The 25,559-nt window shown below is 47.3% G+C and overlaps 2 long non-coding RNA genes across 3 annotated transcripts in view; one reads left to right on the top strand and one right to left on the bottom strand.

Moving 5' to 3' along the window:
• Positions 1 to 21,766, top strand: part of Gm36660 — a 67,637-nt gene extending 45,871 nt beyond the window's left edge. For both annotated transcript variants that reach the window (XR_872852.1, XR_001780644.1), the window contains one exon: positions 18,220 to 21,766. This is a non-coding gene — a long non-coding RNA (predicted gene, 36660). The remainder of the gene's footprint in view (positions 1 to 18,219) is intronic.
• On the bottom strand, positions 1,570 to 20,610 carry Gm36834. Its single transcript, XR_381742.3, has 5 exons — positions 20,527 to 20,610; positions 14,244 to 14,343; positions 12,318 to 12,970; positions 7,321 to 7,410; positions 1,570 to 2,749 (listed from the first exon to the last, which is right to left on the bottom strand). It is a non-coding gene; the product is annotated as a predicted gene, 36834 (long non-coding RNA).
• Positions 21,767 to 25,559: the final 3,793 nt, after the last annotated feature.

The raw sequence follows: 25,559 nt of genomic DNA, 5'->3' as shown, positions 1-25,559 counted from the left end.
TTGTCTTTTTTCTATTTATTCTCACTGTAAGGAACACCTGTAGATGTTCTGTGCACCACTAAGTGCAATATTTGAAAGGAATTTGAAGGAAATTATTAAGCAGAAGTGGAAACTACATTTTTGTGTGGTTGGTGTTTTTGTTACATCCTATTTAAAGTCGTTTTATTATGTGTTTTATTTAATATTCATATACACTAATGTTTGGATCCACTCTAGCATTCATTACCTTCCAACTCCTACCCTATCTCTACCCCACGTACCCCTTCAAACTTCATTCTCTCTCTCTCTCCCTCTTTCTCTCATGCCCACTGAGTCCATTTATTGCTGTTTGCATGTGCATAGGAATAGGACCATCTACTGGAGCATGGGTAGCCTTCCAAGGCCCTCGTCCCTGAAGAAAAGTGACTCTCCTCCCAGTAGCTAACAATTGCCAAGACGCTCCTCAGATAGGAGTGGGAGCTCGTGAGCCCCTCCCCCACTCATTCTGGGACTTTGGCTTTGATCTTGTGCAGGCAGTCACAGCTCTTATGAGTTCATGTAGGCAACTACTCTATTATTTCTGCCCAGTACTGCTGTGCTACAAACATCCATTCCCTTTGGTCTTAGACTCTTGCCATCTCCTCTTCTGTGATGATCTCTGAGCCTTGGAGGGAGAGAGAGCATGTGTGTGTGTGTGTGTGTGTGTGTGATACAGATGTCTTATTTATAGCCGAGGACTTTCTTATGGCTCTCATTCTCTGTGTGTGGATCATTGTTGGCTCATCACCATCTACTACAAAGGGAAGCTTTTCTGATGAGGGGTGAAGACACACTAATCTGTGGCTGTAAAGATAAGAACTTGAGACAGTTTATTAGTAGGTCCATTTATCAGAATAATAGCACCAGGTTCTCCCCTGGGGCCTAGTACCAAGCCACACAGTACCAGGCCTGAGGTTCATCTTATGGAGCAGGCTTTAAATCCAATCAGGAAATGGGTTTTACTCACATAATGTTGCTGCCACCATTGCCCCAGTGAGCCTGTCTTGCCAGCCTAGTCATTCCTGTAGTTTGCTTGCTTGATTTTTAGAGACAAGGTCTCCTACTGTAACTTAGGCAGGCCTGGGGCTCACTATGCAGTCTAGACTGGTCTGGAACTCACAACAATCTTCCTGCCTTACCCCTTTAAGTGCTGGGATAACAGGCTTGTGCCACTACACCCAGCAAAAATGGTATGTTTGGAGATATTTATCAGTTTTAAGAATTGAAGGCATGAGAGACAGCAGTTAAAGTGCTTGCCAGCAGTCGAGGAAACTGGAGTTTGGGACTCGTGGACCCATGCAAGTTTGCGTGGGTGTGGCAGCTTGCCTGTAGTTCCAGCCTTGAAAGGCAAAGGCGGGGGATTCCTAGACCAAGCTGACTGGCATGACAGCCATAGACTCACTTCTGAGTTTGACTGAGAGACCCTCCCTCAGTGAATAAAGTACAAGAGGAATGATGAAGATTACCGATATGGATTTTGCGTCTCCACACGTGCCTGCATAGCTGCACACACATGCACGCCCACATAAATGGGAACATGTCTACACAGCCCCCCCAATTCACATAAAAATAATAAATCAAATAAATTAGAGCTCAGTATAGGGAATTATGTTCAAGGGAAGATGAGATAAACAAATAGCCGTGCACCTGTATTTAGATGTATCAGTTAGTACCTTTTGTTACTATAACAAAATACCAGAAGCCATATTACTTTATAAAGAAAAACTTTACAGTTCTGGGGACTCAAGAGCATGCAGCCAGCATTGACTAGCTTTGGGGAGGACCTCATGGTAGATGACATCAGTATGATGGGAACACGTTGGAGAAGAAAAGATCACAGCACCAGACAGGAACCAGTGGGAGACTCAGGTTCCATCACCTTTTCCGGGGACATCCCAGTAGACCCTACCTCTTAAAAGAGTTCCAGCCTGTCACCACAGGGACACTCAGCCTCTAACACATGAACCGCTAGAAGGACCAACCTCATCTATGAGAGCAGCGGCACACTGCATAGCCATCAGGGATGCTAATGACAGTGCTTTTGCAGAATGAGAACATACTGTCCGTCAGCAAGGCTGAATGCTGAAGGCCATTTCTGAGAAGGATCATCACGGCACAGTGCTAGGGTATAGCTAATTTCATTATTTACGGAGAAGCCGTCCAGGGTATAGCTCAGTTGGCGGGGTGCTTGCCTAGCATGCACTAAGCCTCGGGTTTGGTCCCAGCACCGTGTAAGTAAGACAAGGAGATTTTTTTTCACTTAGGAGATGGAGGTGGGAGGATCAGAAGCTGAAGGCCATTCTTGCCTACAGTAGTGATTTTCAGGCCAATGTGGGATAACTAAAGCCTGTCTAAAAATAAAAAAATAATAATAAAACCAAAAATTAACAAATAAACAACCCTCCACCTTCTTCCAAATTAGCACAACACTGCATGTAATTGGAGTGTGTGCTGAAAGACGAAAGCAACCCTTTCAGACGTCAGCAGAACGCTTCACTGTTGGCTGTTTTCCCCATCATGCTAAAATCTTGTTCTCAAAATGAGGTTCGGGCTCTGGAGGCACCTGAGCGCCTTCCCACTGTACTTAAGGGGCAGACTTTTAGACATTCTCCCCCTTATAACAGAATCCCTGGGGCTGCAATCTAAGAGTCAGAAGCCAAGCCAAGCCTTCCCATGTCAGGACACATATTCATATTTGAGGGCTGGTGTTTCAGAAGTTCTCAAAAACATCCTGGAAACAAAAGAGGGAGAGTCAAGTCACCAAATCTTCAAATTTAGTAACATTTAAATTCTACCAAAAATTGTCTTAATCTTCTGAAATATACTTGAAGAATTTTTTCATTAACATCTGGCTGCAATCTGCCCAGAGACGTTAGTAACTATGCATTAAGAATATTTTAGTACTTGATCTAACGTATTCTTTATGATTCTCTGTAAACACATTCTTAAGAAAAATGAAATATTTTAATTCAAACAGCACATTTGAGAGGGGGAAAAATATATCCATAAGAAGACTGTATTTATAAGAAAATGGAATTTTTCTAGGGCTCTGAGCTTTTGTCAAATTTAATGTCCCGTCGGTGACTGTTTAGCAAAATGCACCCACTGACAATGTTCATGGAGATCCTCGGAAACTATTACGTTTCATAGATTCTAAGAACTGCCATTCAGTAAATTGTTCATTTGGGGACTAGGGTCTCTCAAGAAGCCCTACTAGGACTCAGGAGGAAGAAGAGGGGTTGGAAGGGTGCCAGCAGATCTCTCTTCCTTGAGATATTCACCCGTGGGGTTCTAAGAAGATCCACGGTATTTTTCTCCGTCACCAGCCAGTTAGTTTTATCATAGGAAGGGGCAGTTCTTACCAGCCTTTTAAAGATGCATGATTCACACTTGACCAGGGAAGATGTTGGACTGCATTCCCTTGGTGAAGTAGGGACAGTCTGTGCCCTTAGAGGAAGCCACTGGGCATCACACTGTGTCACAGGTGACAGCTTCCCAGAGAGTTTTCTCTATCCCCTGGGCAACCCTCCTTGTGGCTGCTATAGCTTTGTTGTTTGTGCGAAGTACACATGATCACTATGCTGGTGAGTGGCTAGTGAAAGAGCCTTCCAAAGCAGACTGTGTGGATGCCATCAGTCACTGCCAGCTTCAACTCATCACTGACCCTGTCCTGGTACAGTCACTGCGCCTGGTCACTAACAGTCAACTTCTTCACCAGAGTCACTTTCTTGTTTGATTCACACGGCAACCCTATGGAGAGAGTATGTCATTGCCCATTTGTAAACAGGGACGTTAATCTCAATCATTGAAGCCTTGTAGTCACTCTGCAGTTGGCATGAACTTTGAAAGTAGGCAGCCTGGTTCCAGCATCCCCTGCCTTCTTTACTCACTAAGAAACATGCAGGTTTTCTGTCTGAAGCCTGCCTACCACTAATGGATGAATGTCCAGGGAGAACAAGGGGCAGTAAGAGATGTGTACAGGCTAGAAGCTTTAATGTTGACATGTTCAGAGTGGGACGAAGTCATTTACGTGTGTTCTGGGGTTTGCAGCTCTCAGCAGATAAGAGCTAATTGGGTTGGGCTCAGTGGTAGAGTGCTTATCTAACATTGTTCTGAGTTCTATATTTGCACCACAAAACAGAGATACAGACACACAAGCAAAAGCAAACGGTCCCAAGGAAAACTCCTCTGAGTACAAGTCGCTGAGATGGGTGGAGAATGTCAAATGTGAACATGTTTTCTCTCTAAGTTTGCCAGGGAGGTTTAAATCTGAATTTCAGGTGAACAGCAATATTTTCCTATGACTCTGATCCAAACATCACATGGGGATATAAAGTTATGCTGCTGTTTATTTGAATCAAATTTCATCAGGAGTCTGCTGTCTTCATCTGCAAAAGGTAGCCTATCAATGTTTTTGGTGAGACAGCCCAGAACTCAGGCTGTGTGTTTGATAAGTCATCTCAAAGACTGAAAGTACAGAACAGATGCAGAACTCAAGACTTAAACCAAAGGGCATCATATGACCTTCATTTTGGGGGCATTCTCAGAAGTCTTCCAAAGGCAGGCAAGTGGAGGCGAAATGTTTCCCTCAGTCCCAGCAACTTCCACCCCTATTACGTCTGTATGAGTTTTTATTAGAATTGAGCTCTGGTTTCAAGTTCAGATACAGTGCATTGAAGCTGCAGTTTTAGCCTTTGGGCTTTGTCTCCCTGGGAAGTTGTCTTTTACATCAGCAGTCACTCTACTGCCAAAGCTGTCACCCTCCTGGCTATGATTCTGCTTCTCTGGGCCCTCCCACAGCTCAGTCACCCCCATTTCTGGTAAAAGGTTTGAGATCCTCTAGGGAAAAATGTCTTCAACCGCTCGAGCTCTGGCCTGTCCTGAAAAGCTGGCTCAGCTGTTCTAGAGTTCCCAGCAGAGCTACCAGACATGAAAGGTGCAGCCCAGGCATGTTGGAAATGATGACTGTCCAGCCCTTTTCTGGGGCTGGGAGGGATACGGCAGGTTCATGGGGTGGGGCCAGCAGGGGGAGGAGTCTTCTCCATCTCAGGCTGAGCCTAGTTCTCTGGTTCCATCTGACCTTTGTGCACTGGAAGACAGGGTGAGGCTCACAGCCAGGGGACCTTTCGGAGTAGCCTGGAGGGAAGATGTGTCTGGGTGGTCCAGGCCCCAGGGATTGTGGGGGCCACTCTGACCCTCATTGTGTGTGAGCCCTTAGTGAGGGTGTTCAGAACTTGTGTTGCTGAAGGTCATGGGCTAGGATTTGCCAAGATCAGTGTGTGCTTGGTGTGTTACAGGGATGGCAGATGGGCTGCTTATATGAGCTGCTAGCTGACTTCAATGCTGAGAATGGGGAAGCACCACACACCTACCATTCATTCTCCTGCTGCCGGCCAGCCTTTCCCATTGTATCCGCATTCCCTGTCTCCCGAGGGCAAATCACTGTCATCCACTAAGGCTCCTCTACCAGCCACACAGTCCTGTCAGCCTCTCCCCAACCTCCAGGTCCTTTGCCTACACATGCCCAGTGTGTGCCCATTCTCAGGAGTGTTCTCTGTCCATCTGGCAAACTTCTCCTTAGCAACAAAATGTGCTCCAAAGTCACCATCCCTGTGAAGCCCAGATCCTTTGACACCTCGGTTCTCTTCTTGTCTTTTCCTTTGCTGGAGAATGCTTACATAATTTATTCACAAGGAAGCTTTATATCCCAAGCCCTGTGTGTGGCTCCCTATTTGGTTCCCAATTCATCCTAGGCCTCTTGAACACTCTCGGGGGTTTACCCAGAGCCTGGACTTTCTAGGGCAGCCAAGGCTCAGTTCCCTGACTTCTTTTCAGCTGCCCCAAGAATGGGCTACTGACCAAGCAGATGTGGCGAAGCCAAGGCACACACGATACCATCTGTGGCCAACTCTGGAACCTTATGAGGCCTCGAGTTCTTCCCCCATTTCTGGGGTTCTCCCTGGCCCAGAGCTGGACTTTTCTTGCTCTGTTAACCAATTGTTTCTGCTTGCCAGCAGCTTGGCTAAGCTGTGCTCCTGATACGCAAAGGGCTACTTGGTGACTCTTCTTCCTATGAATGTTGGGGAGATGTTCCAGTGCTATAGAGAGGGTTAGGGAGGAGGGTCCAGTAGGAGGTAGAGAAGAAGATGGGTATGGGAACCAAGGAGCCCATGCAATTGCTTATAGCAGAGGTTTTTAATAAGGGGCAGGCATTCTTTGCTAATGTCTACAGAAAAAAAAGTTTTTTGATCATACCTATCAATGGAAGGAGTGCTATGGCATCTAGTGTTGGCTCTGAGGTCATTAAGTCGCCTGTAGGCCACTGGAGAGTCCCACACTATGAACTTTCCAGCCCAAAGTCTCAAGTCCTCAGGCTGAGAATCTCTGCTCTAGAGAAGGGCTGGGGTCAGGTAGGATGTAATGTTGAGCTTGAGAGGTGGACTCAAGGCTTATAGAAGCAGAGGCCAGCAGGCATTGTCTTCTGGGCATGTCTGCTGCCTTCCATATGCCTTCTGGTTCCTCACATGGAGCCAAAGGTCTCTGCGTGGACATTGCTCCTCACTGTCCCTTCCCATTCCCACCCACTCCCTAGTGAGATCATATGATGATTGGATATCAGATATTGAAAAAAACCCTTCTACCTTCTGTTATTTTTTTCTAGATCAACTCATAGTTTCAGAGGGGCAGGTGGCAAAGAATTTGTTGTTTATTTTAAAATACATTTTGTATAACGGAACACTCTTTTTTTCTTTACATAGTTAGAGAATAATAGCATAGGTCACTTAATTTTGAACCAAGAGTTGTCACCTATGTTATACACTCTCTCTGTCATTTGACTTTGCCAGATATTCTATTCCTTGGCAGGAGGGAGGGAGACTTAGATATTGGTATTATTTGCCTAAGTTATAGGGGTAGAAAGAAATACTGCTGAGACTGGGGTGAACTAAGAGTTTCATCCCCATAGCTGTTGTTGAAAAACTCCCAAGCATTGCTTTCACAGGAAGTTAGTGTTATAGAGGATCCTTTAAGTGACTAGGAACAGAGGGGCTCCTGTGTTTCCCAGAATGGCACGGGTCCTGAACAGGTAGAGAGTTGGGGCAGGGCCTCTAGGAGGGCGGGGATTACAGGAGCATGGTTCTCATGAAGAGAAGATGACGTAACAATCATTGTAGTGAGTCTGCCTGTCATGCTTCCCGCCCTCTATGTCTTCTGTTGGCTGACCTGCTAAAGCATCCTACCCCTGACATCAGTTAAGCATGCTAAAAGGAAAAATGAGAACCTACAAGAGAGCACTGTGCCTACCCTTGAAGTTTCCAGTAGGTCTGGCTTGTTCATCCCGGAGTTCTTGCTGGGCTGCTGCCTGCTGTCATGGAGCTCAGAGGGGCAGGAGGCCTGTGGTAAACAGGAAATGGTTAAGTAGGAGCAGGTGGAGCAGTCCATGCAGAAGCAGGGCAGGAAATAGCTGAGCCGATGAATGGACTCACAAGAATGCCAACCTCCTCCCTAAAGCACTGGCAAAGCCTGGGCCACCTCTTCCCAGCCCCCTATGACATGTGCCCAGCCCAACATGGCCTCCTCAGCTCCACCCGAAGGACTTCAAGGAAACCAGAAAGTTGGGAGCCATAGGGCAAAGAGAAGGGAGTTCCTCCATGGTTGCCTGTGGGTCAGGCCTCCTGTGGGCCTACGGTGGATGGGGCTGCAGGAGGTGAGCAGACTTGGTTTTCCTCTAGAGTTCCTTGTTCCCTGGTGAGCATTTTGCACTGGTGGGCACTTCCAGAAGCATTCTTCTCCACCTGGTAAGCACGTACAGTACTCCTGTGTCCTGGACCTGGGCAAGCACTGGTATCGCAGGCTTCTGTCCAGGCTCTCTCATTAACTCCTTAAAGCTCAGCTACGTTCTGAGGGGGTCACATAATCCTCCCAGGAGAGCTGAGGAGCCTAAAGGTGGGGGAAGTAAAGTGAGGGGCGCTAGGCTGGATGCCCCCCCCTTCATGCTGTGCCCTAGGACTTTCTTCCACATCTGAATGAATCCAACATTTAGGAAGTTCTCTGGGTTTGGTGGGCTTCCCTCTTCTCCAAAATCAAACCAGTGTTCTTGGTCATCTTTGGACCCTTCTCTCCTGGGGATTTGGGGCTTTCCACAGCTCCCTTATGAGTGGACTTTATCTCTGTAGAGTAGGTATCTGATTGCTCTGGACTCGAAGTATCCTTGATAGTTAGTCACTAAGGATCCTGGAGTATCCAGGTATATTCCTTCAGTTCAGATATCATTGGCAGGATCCCTACATTGGATTGGGCACCTGGGTGGTACACAGGAACATAGAGGCAGAAGTTGCCTAATTCTAGTGATGTTACAGCCAACTGTTCCCTAGCACCAGGCGTTTGGACACAGCCATTGTGCATTAAGGTCCATGGCTTTGGGCTTAGGTGTCCTTGACTCCTACCCAAGCATGGCAACAATTTGAGGGAAAGCAGCTTGGCTCACAGGTTTCATGTACACCACAGGCATATCAATCACCAAATACTGATAGTGACAGAATTATACTTATTCTATGTGTAGCATGCATTGAAGTGCAAGTGGGTTTTTATCCATGTATAGGCCTTTTAAATACCTGTTCAAATACAAGAAGAAATACTTGATTGTTTCTGCTTCAGAGCTTAGAAATTGAGGCCCAATGAATGGAAATCAGTGTCCTACTTATGATCATAGTAGTGGGTTTCCTGTTCTCTGAATTGAAGCTTGGGTAGTCTGGCTTACTGAATGACCACTATACTGTGCTGCTTGTGTGAGGAGACTTCTGAAGAGGCCCTGGAAGACAGAGAAGTTCAGTGGGGCAGAACTATGGGAGAGATTGGAGGCCTCCATGGCCAGGTGAGGATGAGCTGTATATCATAGGGGCCGTCAAGGTTATAGAAGGCCCTTGAACTTTGATCACTCTATGGCCCTGGCCTGAAAGTCCACTGGAGAAAATATGGACTTGGAGAGGAGGGAAGGCCTTTAAAATAATGTTGGTAGAAAGACTTGAACCACCTGCTTTCAGGAATTGCTGCAAAGCTTGGGTAATCAAGACAGAAAAAAAGGATGAAAAGATAAATATGACAATAGAACAGAAGGAGTGAGATACAACTGCACACAGGAAAGGTGGGGGTGTTGCCTCTCTGTGCAAGTGCACATGCAAGTATGTGCACATGAGCATGCCTGAGTGTGTGTGTGTGTGTGTGTGTGTGTGTGTGTGTTCGGAGGTTAGTGTTGGGCATTGTCTTCAGTCTCTCCACTCTTTACTCTTTGAGACAAGGTCTCACTGATGTGGCTGTACTGTCTAGCTAGCAGGCCACAGTGATCCTCCTATCTCCAAATCCCAGCACAGAGAGTCACTCACTGTGCCTGATGCCACTCTCTTTTCCTTCCTTCCTTCTTTCCTTCCTTCCTTCCTTCCTTCCTTCCTTCCTTCCTTCCTTCCTACTTAGGTGCTGAAGCTTTCATGCCAAGCACTTCACCAATGGAATCATCTCTCCAGCCTTTAAAAGAAAGTTCAGTGAAGCGAGAATGTCTTAAAAGCATTGGGAAAATTGGATATCTATATGTGAAAAGGAAATAAGGAAGAAAAGAAGGGGACAAAGAAAAAAGGAAAGAGGAAGGGAAGGAGCAAGAGGAGGAGGGAGGAAAAGCAGGAAGAGCAGGAGGATTAGGAGGAGAAGCAGAGAGCAGGTTGTTGCAGGATGTTTGATCACACTCTGAACCCTGACATTGTGTTATTTACTGAAAAAAAAAAAACCAACAACCTGTTTTTAGTTGTGGTGTGGCTCAGCCTTAGCATATACCTTTAATCCTGCTAGTGGGAATACAGACATGCCCTGAGCACATGCCTTTAATCCCAAACAAGGTGAAGCTAGTTTGTAGAAGGAAGCAGTCATGTTTGAAAGTGATGTCTAATTGAGTGCCAGACGAAGAGATGAATCAGAGAAAGATTTGGCAGAATAGGATATGCCCAACTCTCATGAGGAGAGGAAAAAGATCATTTGGGAGAGAGCAGACAGAGAGAAAGAAAGAGGAAGGAGGAGGAGGAAGAGAAGGAAAAGGAGGAAGTTTAACTGGGACAGTTGAGGCAGGTTGCAGAGAGAGGAGAGGAGAGGAGAGGAGAGGAGAGGAGAGGAGAGGAGAGGAGAGGAGAGGAGAGGAGAGGAGAGGAGAGGAGAGGAGAGGAAGAAAGAGAAAGAGAGAGAGAAAGACAGAACTAGAACTAGCCAAAGAATGAGAAAGAGCCAGGGATTAGAACATATTACCAAAGTTAGTATGAGGCCAAGCAGAGCTACTCAGTCAGAGGCTGAGAGAGAAGCCAGGTTGACTCAGTCAGCTTGGAGAGGAGCGTGAGCCACAACAGCTGAGTTGAGTAAGCCAGGCAAAGATCAGAAAGAACTAGAAAGCATGAGTTTATTCAGCAGCGATTCTCCGAGGCTGTGACATTCTAATCCTAGCTTAGATTGGATGGAGGCTAGAGGCCTCTGAGACAGGAATTATATCAGGCAGACGAAGGTTACGTTTACAATGGGAGGAGCAGGAGGAAGACAGAAATAATACCAACATTGGCCTACAGTTCATAGTCAATAGTAGATGGAAATGTTGCCACTTTACATATAAAAAGACGAAGACACAAGAGAAAGCATAAAAAGGAAAGTCTCTGAAAGTACAAGTAAAGAACACAGGTGAACATCTTTGTGATTTGGGGTACACAGGAATTTTTACGTATGACACTGAAAATATCACCCATAAAGCTGGCAAATTTGATTTCATCAAAACTTAAAATCTCAATTAAAAGGATAAAAGGACAAGCCACCAACTGAGAAAAAATATTTACAAGGACTCTGTCTTGACAGAGGATTTGCATATAAAATAAACCAAGTCCTTCAAAGTCTGCAAAAAGAAAACAATTCTAACTATTAGATAATTGAATATAACCCTTCACCAGAAGAAGAAATAAGCACAGAAAAATATGTTCCACATCATTAATCACAAAATTGAAATCATGGTGAAAAACCACTACATATCTTTGGAGTGGCTAAAAGAAAAAAATGTTAAAAACAAAACAGCACACATGCATACAAAACAACGCACACAAAACAGCACGCATGCACGCACATAGAGACAGGCCCTTGTCTCCAAGGCTCATGAGCGGATTTTGATCCCTGGAACGCGATGGTGGAGGGAGAGAATCCACTGCAAGTTGTCCTCTGATCTTTACACATGTGCTGAGGCACACATGACTCCCATCCCCCACCCCATAAATAATGTTAAAGAAGAAAAAAGGAGAGAAACCATGCTACCTCAGCAGCTGGGGAAACCAACCAGAATTCTTGCACATTGCTTATGGGAGTTCAAAATAGTATCCTCACTTTGAAAAAAGTGTTGACCGTTTAATATAAAAACAAGTGCATAGTTATACCCCAGAAATACTATTTTGGCATTTACCAAGGGGAACAAAAAAACTCAGGTCCCCGGAAAGACTTGTAAACAAATGTTTATAATGGCTTTCATCGTAATGGTCCAACACAGGATGTAACTCAAAGGAACTTGGGTGACTGAAGGAACAAACTGCCAAGCCCTCCTCGTGGTGGCACAGTGCTCTTGAGTGAAATGCATGCTTACCATGGAGAACAAAACAAACAGCTTGGTGCATTAGGCAAAGCCAACCCAGCCAGGTGAACACACACAGAGCACAATGCCATTGAAGTGGCATTCAGGAGAAGGCAAAACTCTAGTGGTACAGGAATTCCTGAGGAATTGGGGATCTGTGCTGGGGGAGAGGTTGACTGAGAAGAAGCACTGAAGAACTTGGGGTGGAGGGATACCTTTGCAGCTCCATTGGAGTGCTCTCATGACTGCATGCATCCTTAGTTAAGGCCCTCAGAGCTAGAGTTTGTTTATGTATGTATGTATGTATGTATGTATGTATGTATATATTTAAGATTTATTTTATTTTTATTATGTGTGCATGTGCATTTGGGTGCCTGCAGAGGCCAGACGGAGGCATTGATCTGAAGTTGGAGGTGGTGGTGAACTCCCTAACATGGATCAGCTGGGAGCTGATTCAGGTCCTCTGCAAGAACAGTGTGTGGTCTTAACCACTAAGCCATCTCATCTCTCCAGCCCCAGAATCAGAGGTTAAAAGTGGGTAAATTTTAGTATGTGTAAAGACTGTCTCAACAAATGACTTAATACACACACACACACACACACACACACACCCCACAATATAAATACATTTTAGGACCACTGGATAACTTCTTAGGGGAAGACCCACCTGAGACATCATTCCCAATATCATCTCTGTATGCCAGAGTCTTCAGCAAGCTCCTACACAACCTTGCTGTTTGTGGTTCTCCAGGGCTAAGAAGGGAACTAGTAATCATTGGTCCCTCTTTGGGTGCCAATTGTTGAGGCTCTTGTTTTCATTAACTTGAAGCACCCTGGATGACCAGTAGGTCAAGGTGAGGGGGTCTCTGACAGAATGGGAGAGGAAGACGCATGGGAAGGGTAAGTTTTCCAGGAGGCTGGAGAAGGGTGGGATGGGAGCTGAGTCTTCAGTTTGGTTCCTGTCTCTGGGTTGCTTTGGGTAGGTACCCCGTGAAGGCACATGCCCTTCACTCCCCCATCTTTGCTCTTGGCTGGACTCTGTAAGTCTTCCTTCCCAATCTGTGATCCCTCCTGGGCTTCCTTCCTCTGTGCCTCCTCCTCTGCCTCTTGATTATTCAATACCCAAAATAAGCTTTGAGATTCTTCTTCTAAAGCAACTGAATATAGGTGGCCTCTGGATCCCCATCTTGTCCCACTTCTACTTCTCTGGGCCTTTCAGGGTTCAGATTGTCTCAGGTGTTTCAGTCTTGTTAGGGGCTTCATGGCTAATAAGAACATTGGGTCTTCTGGGGCAAATGTCACGGAGCAGACTTTGGTGGTCTTGTCATGCAGGTGAAGAAGAGAAAGAGGATTGACTGAGGTCATCTGCTTGGGTCCGTTGCTAAAAATTTCCCCATTTGTTGCCTTCCTTCCTCCCTCCCTCCCTCCCTCCCTCCCTCCCTCCCCCCCCCTCCCTCCCTCCCTTCTTCCTTCCTTCCTTCCTTCCTTCCTTCCTTCCTTCCTCCCTCTCTTCCTTCCTTCCTTCCTTCCTCTCTTCCTCTGCTTCTCCCTCCCTTCTTCCCTCTCTTCTATCCTTCCTTCTCTTATCTTTTTCTTCCTCCTCCTCTCCCCCTTCTCCTCTTCTCCTCCTTCTCTTTGAGACAAGTTTCTCTGTGTAGAACCGGCTGTTTGGAAACTCACTCTGTAGACAAACTGACCTCAAACTCAGAGATACTCCTTCCTCTGCCTCCCAAATACTGGGACTAAAGGTGTGTGTGTCCCCTCCTCCCCCCATTCTCAGCTAATCATTGTGTCTCTAAGAGGCATTTTCCTAAGGTGTGAAATGCAGAGCAGCCTTTCTGGTGACCAGAGGATTTGGGAAGACACCTTGAGCCACATGCCCCTCTGATTCAGTCTTCTTATGCTGGATACACACCCCACTTCCAAGGCAAGGGCCCACAGCTGGTCCACAAGTCATCCTCAGACTCCCATTGTTCTGAGTGAGTTCTGCTGTCTGGTAAACCATGAACAGTGTGGGTGTAACACTAGGTGACAGCAATCAATGGGTGACAGCCTGGTAGCTGACTCACTTCTGCAGATTTTGAATCAGACTAATGTTATTTCCTTTGATTTCTGGTGGACCAAGCCGGATTCATCAGGACACCTGTCGCTGAATTCGGGTTTTGGTGGAAGACAGTGAGTTGACTGAGGGCCTGAGGCCCGTTAGAGAAAAGCATTGTCCCAGAGACTAGACAGTGGGAGCTAAAGCTTTGCAGAAGGACTGGTGGGACAGAGGGACAGAGGAAGCCTGCCCAAGTGAGAGGGCTCAGCTATGGAGCTCAGGAAGTGGGAATGTGCAGTGTTCCTATGTGTAAATAAGGTTTAGTGGAGGCTCAGAGAGTGTAGAGAGAAATGATACAAAGTGAAGGGTGGATTTCTTTCTCCCCTCTCCAAGCTGAATGTCTGCATTGAAGTTGTCTTTCAAGTGACCTGGAATGAGACCTGAGTAGACTGAGGACCTATAGCTGGCAGATGACAGGCTGTCTGACTAGCGGCTATCAGTAACCAGGAGCTTCCCTGGGGGCCCAAGAGCTCTGCAGAGTCTCCAGGGAACCTGCTTGAGGAGGACTCCAGGGGATCTCCTTGAATACACGGTCTTCTCTTTCTCTCCCACTTCTTTCTTCCTGGGCTCCTTCTGGTGTCTCGAGCTTGACCTGTTAGAAAAGAGGACAGGTGTGGAGGAGGACACTGTGGGGATGACTCTGGCACATGCCCACACCAGTGATGAGACGTGGAGCGCAAAGACCCAGAAGGGACCGTCGAGAAACTGCATTGCCGAGGCACCAGTATTCCTGGGTATACAGCTGGACCCTGTGTGACTGCCCCAAATGTTCCCTGGATTCCTCATCTCTCTCCAGGGAGAGAGGAAGTTTTATTCCTGGTCCCAGTGACACCCTCTTCAGCTCATCTTATGGGTAGAGAAATGAGTGACTCCTGTGCTAAGGACTCTGGGAGAAGAGTCTGCCCTACTTAGTGCTTCCCTGGGGAGGAGGGGCCGGTAAGCAGAGACAGTGGCTGAATACGTGTGGCCACCCCAAAGGAAACCTCTCTCCTGGGCTCTTGCTATCTTCCTCTGAGATCATCGCCCATCTTCTTCAGTTCAGCTCCCTCTCCCTTTCTGTGTGTTTGCTAGACAATTTCTCACTCAAATATTCACTTCATAGCTCCGAAGTAGCTGGGCACTCTGCATGAACTTCATGTCATTGGTGAAGGTATTGTGGCTGTGCTCTAGCCATTGCGGCTATAGAGGGAACAGATCCTAGGACCTCCCTAAGAGTTCCGGAGTATTCTCTGGCTAAGGATAGATATCTGTCCGGCGGTGCTGATGACCTCATTGCTGGTTCTGTCTCCACTGTTGTTAGTGCTTGTCTCTGAGTGTCTTCTTGAGGGCTTGGGGGTCATCTATTCTGAACAGTCAGTGTCACTGTCAACCTCAGGTTGCCTTGGTGATGTTTCTTGGAGGCAGACTCAGAGCACTGAACTTGATTATAACTCAGGAATGCAACTTGGTTTTTAGCAGGGTCAAGTTTGGGTGGTAACGTGGCAGAGGTGGTGGGTTTCCCACCTATAACCCGTCTCCCCCTCTGGTTTTTTGAGACAGGGTTTTCCTCTGCAGTCCTGGCTGCCCTAGAATTCACTCTGTATACCAGACTGGCCTCAAACTCTAAAATCCGCCTGCCTCTGCCTCCCAAGTGCTGGGATTAAAGGCGTGTGCCACCGGGCTCAGAGGGTAAGGGCACTGACTGCTCTTCCGAAGGTCCTGAGTTCAAATCCCAGCAACCACATGTGAGCACAACCACCCATAATGAGATTTGATGCCCTTTTTTCTCTTGCTACTTCCCTCCACACTGAGTACTGGACACACTGATCGGTGGGATACCACCATCATAGCCTTTGTCCCTACTATTCCTTGCACCCAGAATATACTCATCTATCTGCTAAGTTCCTGACCAGTTTCCAAGTTAGAAATAAATTGCCCGAAGCTTTCCCCAGACCCTCACGGAGAGGTTAGTTGTGGTTATACACACTGACAGCCTTTTCATGGGAGATGGGGTTTTCATCTTGTTTTACTGTAGTTCATTACCGGCTCTCTGGTCTCAATCCCCTGACATACAGAAGGTGCTTAGTAAGGTCTTCTGCCAGCACATGGCTCTGTGTGACTACATAAATGAATATTCGGGTGGCGAGGTGAGAGAAGGAAACACAGATGCAACCCTTAAGGGGAAACTACACCATGCTTCTCCAGCTCTGACCCCTCGATTATGCCTAAGATGTTCCTCAAGGATGCTGTATCATCTCCTTGGCCCCTCTCAAGGACTGCTTCATTGACTGCTTGCACGTTCCGCAGGGACTTAATGATGGAGAAAGCTTAAGGACCAGGTCTGTGTTAAATCATGGTAAGAACGTCTTCACATTTATGGTGGAGATCAGAATCTCTCAAGATACTTCATGGAGGTGGGCTCTGGGGTGAGATGTTGGGAGAAGGACCTCAAGGATCAGGAAGTCATAGCAAGGAGTGAATTGAGGTGGGGTAGGATGATGGCAGAGGTTGTGGAGTGAGTGGATTTGGGGTGGAAATGCTTTATGAGGGTGTGAGAAAGCTGGTGTTCGGAAACTGATTCGGGTCTATGGTAGCTAAATATTGTCAGGGGCTTTGCAGTTAGAAGGAAATAAAGCAGGAAAGGCCCAGTATATGGTAGTTAACAGACTTGGGAGGGGCAGGAAGCAGCCACAGAGTTTAGGATTTGACTAGTTCCATCACACAGGGCCTGTAGCAGCTGGGAGGATCCGACGGTGCTCCCTCCCACTTCCTAAAGGCAAACCCCACGGGAACAGGGGTGATCTGGGCCCTGGCTTCTGAGCAGCCTTTTTCCCACCTTTCTTGTGGGCAGTTTATACACCAATGGCCCAGCGCACCCCAGGAGGGGTGAATGGGGATCCATTTGTTTTTCCAGAGTTTGACCTCTCAGTAAAACTCTTACCCCAAAAAGTGTGGGTTTAAGTGAAAGCGTAAATCAGCCCCTTTGAAATGCAGAAGCAGCTTGGGGAAGCCCCCTTTGATATGCAACTTGGAACCCGGGCACTTAAAACCTGGGTTAATTCTCTCACTTTATTGGAGGCAGAGAAAGGGAAGAGGAGGAAACCCAGGACCGCTCATTAAGTCTGGGGACTTGAAAAGCTTGGGGCAGGAGCCTGCGGCTGCAAAGACATCAGGAAAGCATAGCGGCCCTGGGAAAAGCGGCCCAGTCCCCAGGCACTCTAATCCTGGTTCCCACCCAGACTGATGAGACCCGAGGGTGGAGAAGAGAGGAGGGGGCAGGCAGCAAGGGGAGGGGCTCCGGAGGGTGGGCGCGCGCGGGGGTGGGGTGGGGTGGGGTGGGGGGTGTTACTACGGAAACGGGGAGGGCGCGGGATAGGAGAAAGCCAAGGGCTAAGTTGGCAATTTCCTGAAAAGAACTGAGAATGCCAGAGTGTGGGTCTCATTCACTGGGCAGCGTGTGCTTTCGTAGGTCCGGGGGCTGTGGCCCCTTGTGGGATCCAGGGCTGTGTGGTTTGCCTGTTACCTCCTGGCAGGGTCTGGGACCTTCATTAGAAACATCTGTGGCTTGCTGACCCCTGTCACAGGGCGGGTGGGGGAGGGGCTCCATAAGATTTTCAGACAGGGGTGCGGTCCTGAAGTTGCAAGGCTGTCCCCTACCGGGACTCCCAGAAGGGAGGAGAGGCCGGGGCTCTCCAAGACATATGATGCTGGTTTGGAGAGTGCTCATCCTGGATTTTCCAAGGTGTTTGCCACTGTCATCCCTGCTAGCTCAAATCTTAGGTATCTCAGGCTCGCTCTCCTGGGGCACTGCAGCTGCAGAAACTTTATTGGGGAGTGCTTAAAGTTCCCTAGTGGGCTGGCAGCTAGTCCTGAAGCCCACCCCCTCCCCCCAAGGCTGACCCAGGCACAGACTGTGCTGCTAAATGCCAATCTGATTGCCCCGCTCTTCCCATCTGCTGACTCCAGTTTGGTGGATGGGAGAGGTGAGAATGTAAAAGCTTGATCCTCCAGAGTGTTATTTCTGTCTGGGCTGAGGGAGAGGGTAGCTGATGCGTTCCTGCCAGCCCCTGATCTCCTCGTGACCTCTGGGCTCTGGATTCTGGAGAGCACATTAGTCCTGCACACGTACACACTACAGGCAGGGTCAGCATAGGATTAGCAGCAGCTGAGCCCTACGCCTCTCAGCATATGTCCCTGGTCCTCTCTCCTCATGAACTCAGGAACCCACTTCCATTTGAAGAACTTTACCTCCGTCTGGGGCCCCACCTGGATCACCCAGTTTCTTTCTTGTGTCATCAAATGGCTATAACCTTATTCCTCAATGGATTTCAGACCAGGACCCAAACAATGTAAACCACAGGCGTAACCAGCTTCAACCTCCTTTATCATAGGAGATGGAAGGAGGACAGGGGGACCATAATTGAACCCAGCTGTCTTTGGAGCTACTGCCCAGGTCTCAGGGTAATCACCTCTGTTTCTCTTCACTCAGATCCTGCCTTGAGTGGCCAAGAGGATGCAGCTCCCTCACCTGCTTCATTATAAACCAGCACAGGAATCTCAGGAGGCTCCTGGAGGCCAGCACACGAGCAACAGAAGCTGAATAGCCACTGGCGCAGAGCTATAGATGCCCAAGGACTCTTTTCTGCTATGGCCACAGAAGTGGGCTCTGAAAACAGGAAACCGGGCTCCTGAGTGTTGACTTGGAGATAGAGCAGAGGGGAGATGAAGACACCGGAGGCCAACTAGAAACAGCCATTGGGAAGCCTCAGAGGGAAAGGGATGGTGGTGGGGAAGATGGGCAGGGTGTGAAGTCCAGAGAAAGGAAAAGGCAGAGAAAAGGCAGCCCCTTGGTGGTGGGGTCTGTAGCAACCAATCCTGGGTCATAGCGAGGGAAGGCCAAATCCAAGATGTCTGAGGTGCTTCTGGGAAAAGATGTATGGTGATAGTATATGTCTATGTAAGAATAGAATCCTGTCTGTACAGGCATGTGCACACACACACACACACACACACACACACACACACACACACACACAGCCCTGTATCAGCAATCATTGCATTCCAGTCACCCAAATCCAGCCCACTTTGCAAAATGCGTTCTCATGACTTGCCTGCACATTCTTCTCCACTGAACCCTGCTCATTTCTATATGCTTCCTGCAGCTGAGACTCTTTCTTCCCCGCTCTCTTTTAAAGCAACTGTACAAACACCTGCATTTTATTAATGCTGCCTGGAGCCGGGGCTGGGCTGGGCCCCCTCTGCTCTCACCCCCACACCATGCTCAGTGAAGCAAAACGCAAGGGTTAACCCTGTGTGGCTGGGTTTCTGTCCCCGAGAAGTGAATCCCCAAGAGTTCAGAAAAAAACGTCAAAACTATGAAAGAGTGAGAGTCCACAGAAGTTATTTAGGCTTTCTGTTAGCCCAGGAACCCCATTTCCCTTGTCTTAGCTTTTGGCCTATTTCTCTGATCATTGTGCCCCGTGTCTCTTGACAGAAGACAGGGACATCATCCTTTCTTGAAATTCAGGCATCCTCTTTAGAGACAGTTCTCCAGCCTGGCCCTTTAACGGTCTACTGCATTGTTCTGTCTTTAGAGGCCAAATGGGACTAAACAATCCCAGAAAGAAAAAAAAAAAAAGAAAAAGAAAAGCTGCTTTCCTCTTTAAAATATTTTTAAGTAAGGAAAGCATGAAGAATATAAAAATGTTCCATAATCCTATTACCCAGATATGCTGGTAGGGACTAACATTTCTTTCAATTCAGTACAGGCATCTCTTTTTTAAAAGAAGCAAAGGGGACAGGACAGGTGACCCAGTGGGCAGCAATCATGAGGACTTCAGTTCAGAGCCACACACAGCATCTGAGTGTGATGGTATATGCTGGCAACCCTAGCATTAAGGAGGGGAGACAGTCAGACCAGAGTGGGGTCCCTAGCCAACCAGTTTAGCAGAAACAGCAGGCTCCACGGTCAGTGAGAAAAACCCATCCCAAGAAATAAGGTAGAGAGAGACTGAGGGAGACATTTCAACATCAACCCGTGGCTTCCACATGTACCCATATGGGCAAGTGTGTTTGCATTCATATGTGCACCATCCCCCAGCTCTTGTGCATGTGTGTGTATGCACACACATGTACACACACCCCCACCCCCATCATTAAAGGTAGTTTATGAATTCTGTTCAGTGTGTCATTCTCCCCAGCATAGATCCCCTCCCCTCTGTTTTTTGAGACAAGGTCTCTCTATTATGTAACTCTGACTGTCATGAAACTCACTGTGTAGACCCAGCTGGCCTTGAACCCACAGAGATCTGCCTATGCCTCCTGAGTGCTAGGATTAAAGGCACGTGCCACTAGGCCCAGCACAGTTGGGTCTCTTAAAGACAGTGACTGTTTACAGTTTCTTGTATGTAATCCCAGAGAAATGACTTGCTTATACTTTAAAAACAAGCCCAGAATCCCTGCCACTTCAGCACGAGACGACTCAGTCATCTTTTGGATAGCTTTGGATGAGTCTCTAGGGTAGTTGTGTCATCGTTTATTTAACCAATGGGCATAAGGGTAGCTTGTGGTTTGTTATTTCTTCTTCTTTTTTATTTTAAAGATTTAGTTTTAGCCAGACATGGTGATACACACCTTTTATTCCAGAGCTCAGGAGGCTGGGGCAGACGGATCTCTGTGAGATCAAGGACAGCCTTGCTTATGTAACAAGTTCCAAACAATCAACCAACTAACCAACCAACCAACTAACCAACCAACCAACCAACCAACCAACCAACCAACCAACCAAAACAATTACCTTTTAAATGGCTGTACTCTGGACCTCGATAAGAGTGGTATGTACTCTTAACTCCTAAGCCTTCTCTCTCGGCTCCACTCCGATTTCATCTCTCTGATACTTGGTTGGACTTATCTGCTCCTGTAGGCAGCCCATTCGCTGCTCCACATCTTCTGCAGTCCTTTTTATCAATACCACTGAACTTGGACTTTTTAGGCGTTTGTTCTACATATTAATCATTTTGAGATGGTCCCATGTATTGCAGGCTGGGCCTCAAACTCACTGTGTAGCTGAGGAAAACATTGGACTGTTTGTTGATCCTCTTGTCTCTAACTCAGGACTATAGTCATTCACCATCATGCCCAGTTTATGGAGTGCTGGGAATTGAACTCTCGGCAAACAATTGTTCACAAGGCAAACACTCTGTCAGCTGAGCTACATCCCCAACCCCAACTGCTCCAGATTGTAGATCTTAAAAAAAAAATGTTTTTCTTAAGACAGGATCTCACTTGCTATATAGTCTAGCGCTGACCTTGAACTCACAGATCTACCTGCCTTGGTCTCTGCAGTGCTTGGATTAAAGGTGTGTGAACGGTATCATGTTCAGCCTCCACATTTGATCTCGATGTGAGGAGACTGCCAACTTTTCTTCATAGGGAGTACTTTTAAATCTTGTTTTCTTGTGCAGTTTGACTTCTGGGTGTACCACCCCCCCCAGTACTGAAAGCAGAGGAGGAGCTCTGTATAGTCCTGCTCTTGGCAGCATTGTTCTGAGTAACTGAGAGGCAGAAACAACCTAAGTGTCTGTCAGCAGAAGGCTGGATTACTGAAGCATGATACACACACACAGGATGGTATCCAGCCTTAAAGAGGAGAGAGCATCACCTTGAGGGGATACTAAATGAAAAACAAAACAAAACAAAACATCAGTCACAAAGGGACAGCAGCACTGGACTGTACTTACATAAGACTCTCAGAGTGGTCAAAATCATCCAGACAAAGGACAAAATGCTGGTTGCTGGGGCAGGGAAGCTCTGGGGGCACCGGGGAGCAGGGGACGGACTGCAGAGCATTTTATGCACACAGTTTCAGTTTGGGAAGACAAAGACATTCTGGAGATGGACCGGGGTGATGGTGTGGAACACACCATGGATGTCATTTAATGCCACCAAACTGTGTACTTTAAAATGCTCAAAATGGCACATTCTATGTTGTATGTATTTTGCCCCCAATAAAATTGTTCTTTTTCTTCTTATGAGAACGTACCACTCCTGTTGCTGGCGAGCTGCCTCCAGGGCTTGCTGTAGCCACCTCCTTACCTCGGGCGCCGTTGGCCCCTGCCAGTGCCAGAGAGTCCTTATCCTGTTTCCAGATATTTCCAGGGCATGAGCCCATGACATTATTAGGCAATCTTTTCCAGCGTCTCAAAACCCCAGACATTCCTGGTAGCAGGCCTTTCCCGCTGCACCTGAAGTGGATTTTCCTTGGTCAGTAAGTGCTTTGTCAGGCCAGAGGCCCTCATAACACCACCTGCAAAGTAGATCTAGCAACATCCAGAAATAGACTGGTGAGCAGGTTCGGGAGGTCCGGTGAGGAATTCTTGTCAGTGGGGGGATAGTCCTTGCAGGATTGTAAGTTCTAAGCAGAGCCTGGAGCTCAGGCCCTGTGGGGTCCTAGAAGGCAGTAGGGTCCACCACTACTGTCTTCATGGTGGTTTGTTGACCAGTAGAACTTCATTGCCTGTGTCCTCTTTTGCCTTCAACTGAAGGCCTTTTGCTGACAAGCTAGTTCCCTCAGCACCCAGGGGCAAAGCTAGCGAGTTATTTCAGCAACCCTTTACATTCTTCTTTGACTGGAGACTCATGACATATTAATCAACTACTTGAAAGGCGTACCTGACAGGCATGTTCCCTGCACTGGAAAATGCTGACCTAGTCAGCTTTGAAACATCAAAGGACCGCAAAGGAACAGTGGTTGAGAAAGACCTTGTCACCTGGGTACCTGTGAGGCCTGGAATGACAGATTTGTTTGGTTTCGGAGCAAGTGGGCCTTCTCTGTGGTGAGGATATGTCCCCGTCCTAGTTCAGGGCCTAGGGAGGGAGTAGAAAGGGGACTGACCTGACTGGTGGCTCTGTACCTCCTGGCTTAGGTGTCCCTGCTATCACAGTGGGTCCTGGTGACCTCCTTACCCCAATCGGTGGTGTTGAGAGCCAGCCCTGGTACCTTTGGATGCTTGTCAAAGTGTTGGTTTCCCCCCTCGAGGGTTCTATGCAAGTTGGGAAGAACTGAGCCGAGGGAAGATAACAGCCCTTGGGTACTGAAGGCACTGAAAGCTAAGATGAAGAGTTGTCCATGGGTTTGTCTCATGACTGGGATTTGGCATGAAGTAGGTGACAGGTGTCAGCATGAACAGAGTCTGTATAATAAAAGATTGTCTTGGATCATTTTCTTTCCTGATCATCTGGAATGTCTGACAGAGGAAATTCCAGATGCCCTGGTGCGATTTTCATCTCGATTAGGCTGCTAAGGGAGGATCTTCTAACTATAGCATTTTGGAAATACTACTATAGCACAGGGTTTTGGGTCTTCTGTTTGTTTTGTTTTGTTTTGCTGTATTGATAGTTTGGTACATGAGTACCCCTGTCCCGTCCTTGGCTCACACATTCAAGGAGCTGCTATCAGAAAACTCAAATGAGGAAAAGGAATGTGGGAGGAGCAGAAAAGGCTACCCTAGCTTTCCATGGAGAAAGGCACAGTGCCTGTATTATTTGCCACTGAATTCTGGGACTTCGTATGTGGCAGGCACACATAGGCTGAAGATAAAATAGTCACATCCTGCATGACAGCGTTTTGGTCAATCACGGTTAGCACAGATAACAATGGGCCCATCAAATTATAATGAAGCTGGGCAGTTCCTCTCGTCCATCGATACAGCAGCCATACTAAGACCCAAGTGCATATATTGCTCACATGTACCGTAACATTGGTATAAGCAAACCCACTATGCAGCCAGTTGTGTGAAAGTACTCCAGTCAGATTATGTACAGTCCATAGTGTTTGATAATGATGGTCAACAGCTGTTCTGGCTTATGTACTTACTCTACTTATTATACTGTAGATATTTAGTGTGCTCTCTTTCTAACTACAACAAAAAGTGTTAATGGTGAAACAGTATGCCTTTCCCATGGTAGCAGCAGCCTCAGACAACTTGTGCTCACTGTGTCTGGATTACAGCAGAAGGCCATGTCAGTGACTGACCTCAACCATCTAGGTCGTAGGTGCAATGCATTTTATTGTGTTCATACAGCAACAAGGCTGAGCAATGCTCTACCCTTCAGAACTGATCCCTAATGTTAAGTGACAGTTGACTATAGCTGACAAACTTTGAAGGGGGCATTGGTTATAGAAAGACCAGTGGATTGTCTGAATTTCCTAGCAGATCATTAAACAAGGGGAAGGAGAGACTCTTGCCTCATAACCTGGAGCCTGTTCCCTGCAGGAGGCCATAACTACAATTTGAGGTGTGTCCCTCATGGAGATTAGGTGCCCATGCACTGCTATCTCGGAACTTTGGTTCTAAGGTCAGAGCTGGATGGGACTCTGCCTTAGTTGGGATCCAAAGCCTCAAGGGGCTTGTCTTAGTCCTGCACACACATCATGACCAAGAAGCAAGTTGGGGAGGAAAGGGTTTATTCAGCTTACAATTCCATACTGCTGTTTATCACCAAGGAAGTCAGGACTGGAACTCAAGCAGGTCAGGAAGCAGGAGCTGATGCAGAGGCCATGGAGGGATGTTCTTTACTGGCTTGCCTCACCTGGCTTGCTCAGCTTGCTTTCTTATAGAACCAAGACTACCAGCCCAGAGATGGTCCCACCCACAAGGGGCCTTTCCCCTTGATCACTAATTGAGAAAATGCCTTACAGTTGGATCTCATGGAGGCATTTCCTCAACTGAAGATCCTTTCTCTGTGATAACTCCAGCTGTGTCAAGTTGACACAAAACTAGCCAGTACAGGGCTAAAGTCCTGGTTCTGTAAAACCCTGAGCTTTCCTAAAGCAATCTGTAGGGACCTAGGACTCAGGTCCCTGGAGACATCCCTGTGAAGGTCTCCTAAACTTCTCATCTCCATGTGTGTGTGTGTGTGTGTGTGTGTGTGTGTTTGTGTGTGTGTGTGTGCATGTGCGCACGTGGACATGTCTGTCTGTCTGTCTGTCTGTCTTCTCTAGGACTAACCCAGATAGCCTAGAACAGGAACAGCACATCTGCTATTCATGTCCATATGGTGGTGCAGACCCTACCTCCCTTTTCTTTATTTTTTAATTAGTATACAAGATAGTGGGGTTTAGTTTTTTCATTTTTCATACACATTTTTATTCTTGGTCCTTCCCTTTCTTAAGGAGACAGCTTTCTGGTATAGAGATAGAAGCCCCGCTTCTTGGGGACAGCTCTGACTCTCGACAGTCTTGGCAGGAGAAAAAGTGTGACTTTTTGAGAGTACAGTTTGTACTAGGACTGATCGCCCCTGCCCTCCAAGTCCTGAGGACGACGGATTAAGAGCATGGAATAAAGATGGTGACTGGATGAAATTTTAGAGCGCCTTTGCAGTGGTTTGGCCTCCTCACCAGGTGCCTGCCACCCTTTGGAAAGCTGATCCAGGAAATTTCGCACCGGAAGTCGTAGGCAGCTCCAATCAAAGCAGTCTTCCTCTAGAGCACCCTCTCCCCACTCCCTTAAAGTCTTCTCTCTTCTTTCTTAAAAATTTAAAACTCACATACAGTTCAAAATTTATCAGCACGTGTGATGCTGTGTGGGAGTTGGCTCTTTGCTTCTACCACGTGGATCCTGGGGCTTGAACTCGGGCTTTTCGCTTCCGTGGTAAGCGTCACTCACTGGAGTGTACTGCAGAGTGTCGTCCCACCCACTGTTTGAACTTTGAATTTATATGCTCAAATAATCCTCCTGCCTCAGTCCCCCAAGTAGCTGAGACTACAGATGTACACACCCTTGCTGGATTTTGAGCCCCAGTTCCTCAGCTTGTCCCCCCAAGTTAGAT

Source organism: Mus musculus, chromosome 12 (assembly GCF_000001635.26).
Source record: "Mus musculus strain C57BL/6J chromosome 12, GRCm38.p6 C57BL/6J".
NCBI classification, from domain to species: domain Eukaryota; kingdom Metazoa; phylum Chordata; class Mammalia; order Rodentia; family Muridae; genus Mus; species Mus musculus.
Note: the sequence above shows the minus strand (reverse complement) of the source record. Positions and strands in the feature narration are given on the sequence as shown.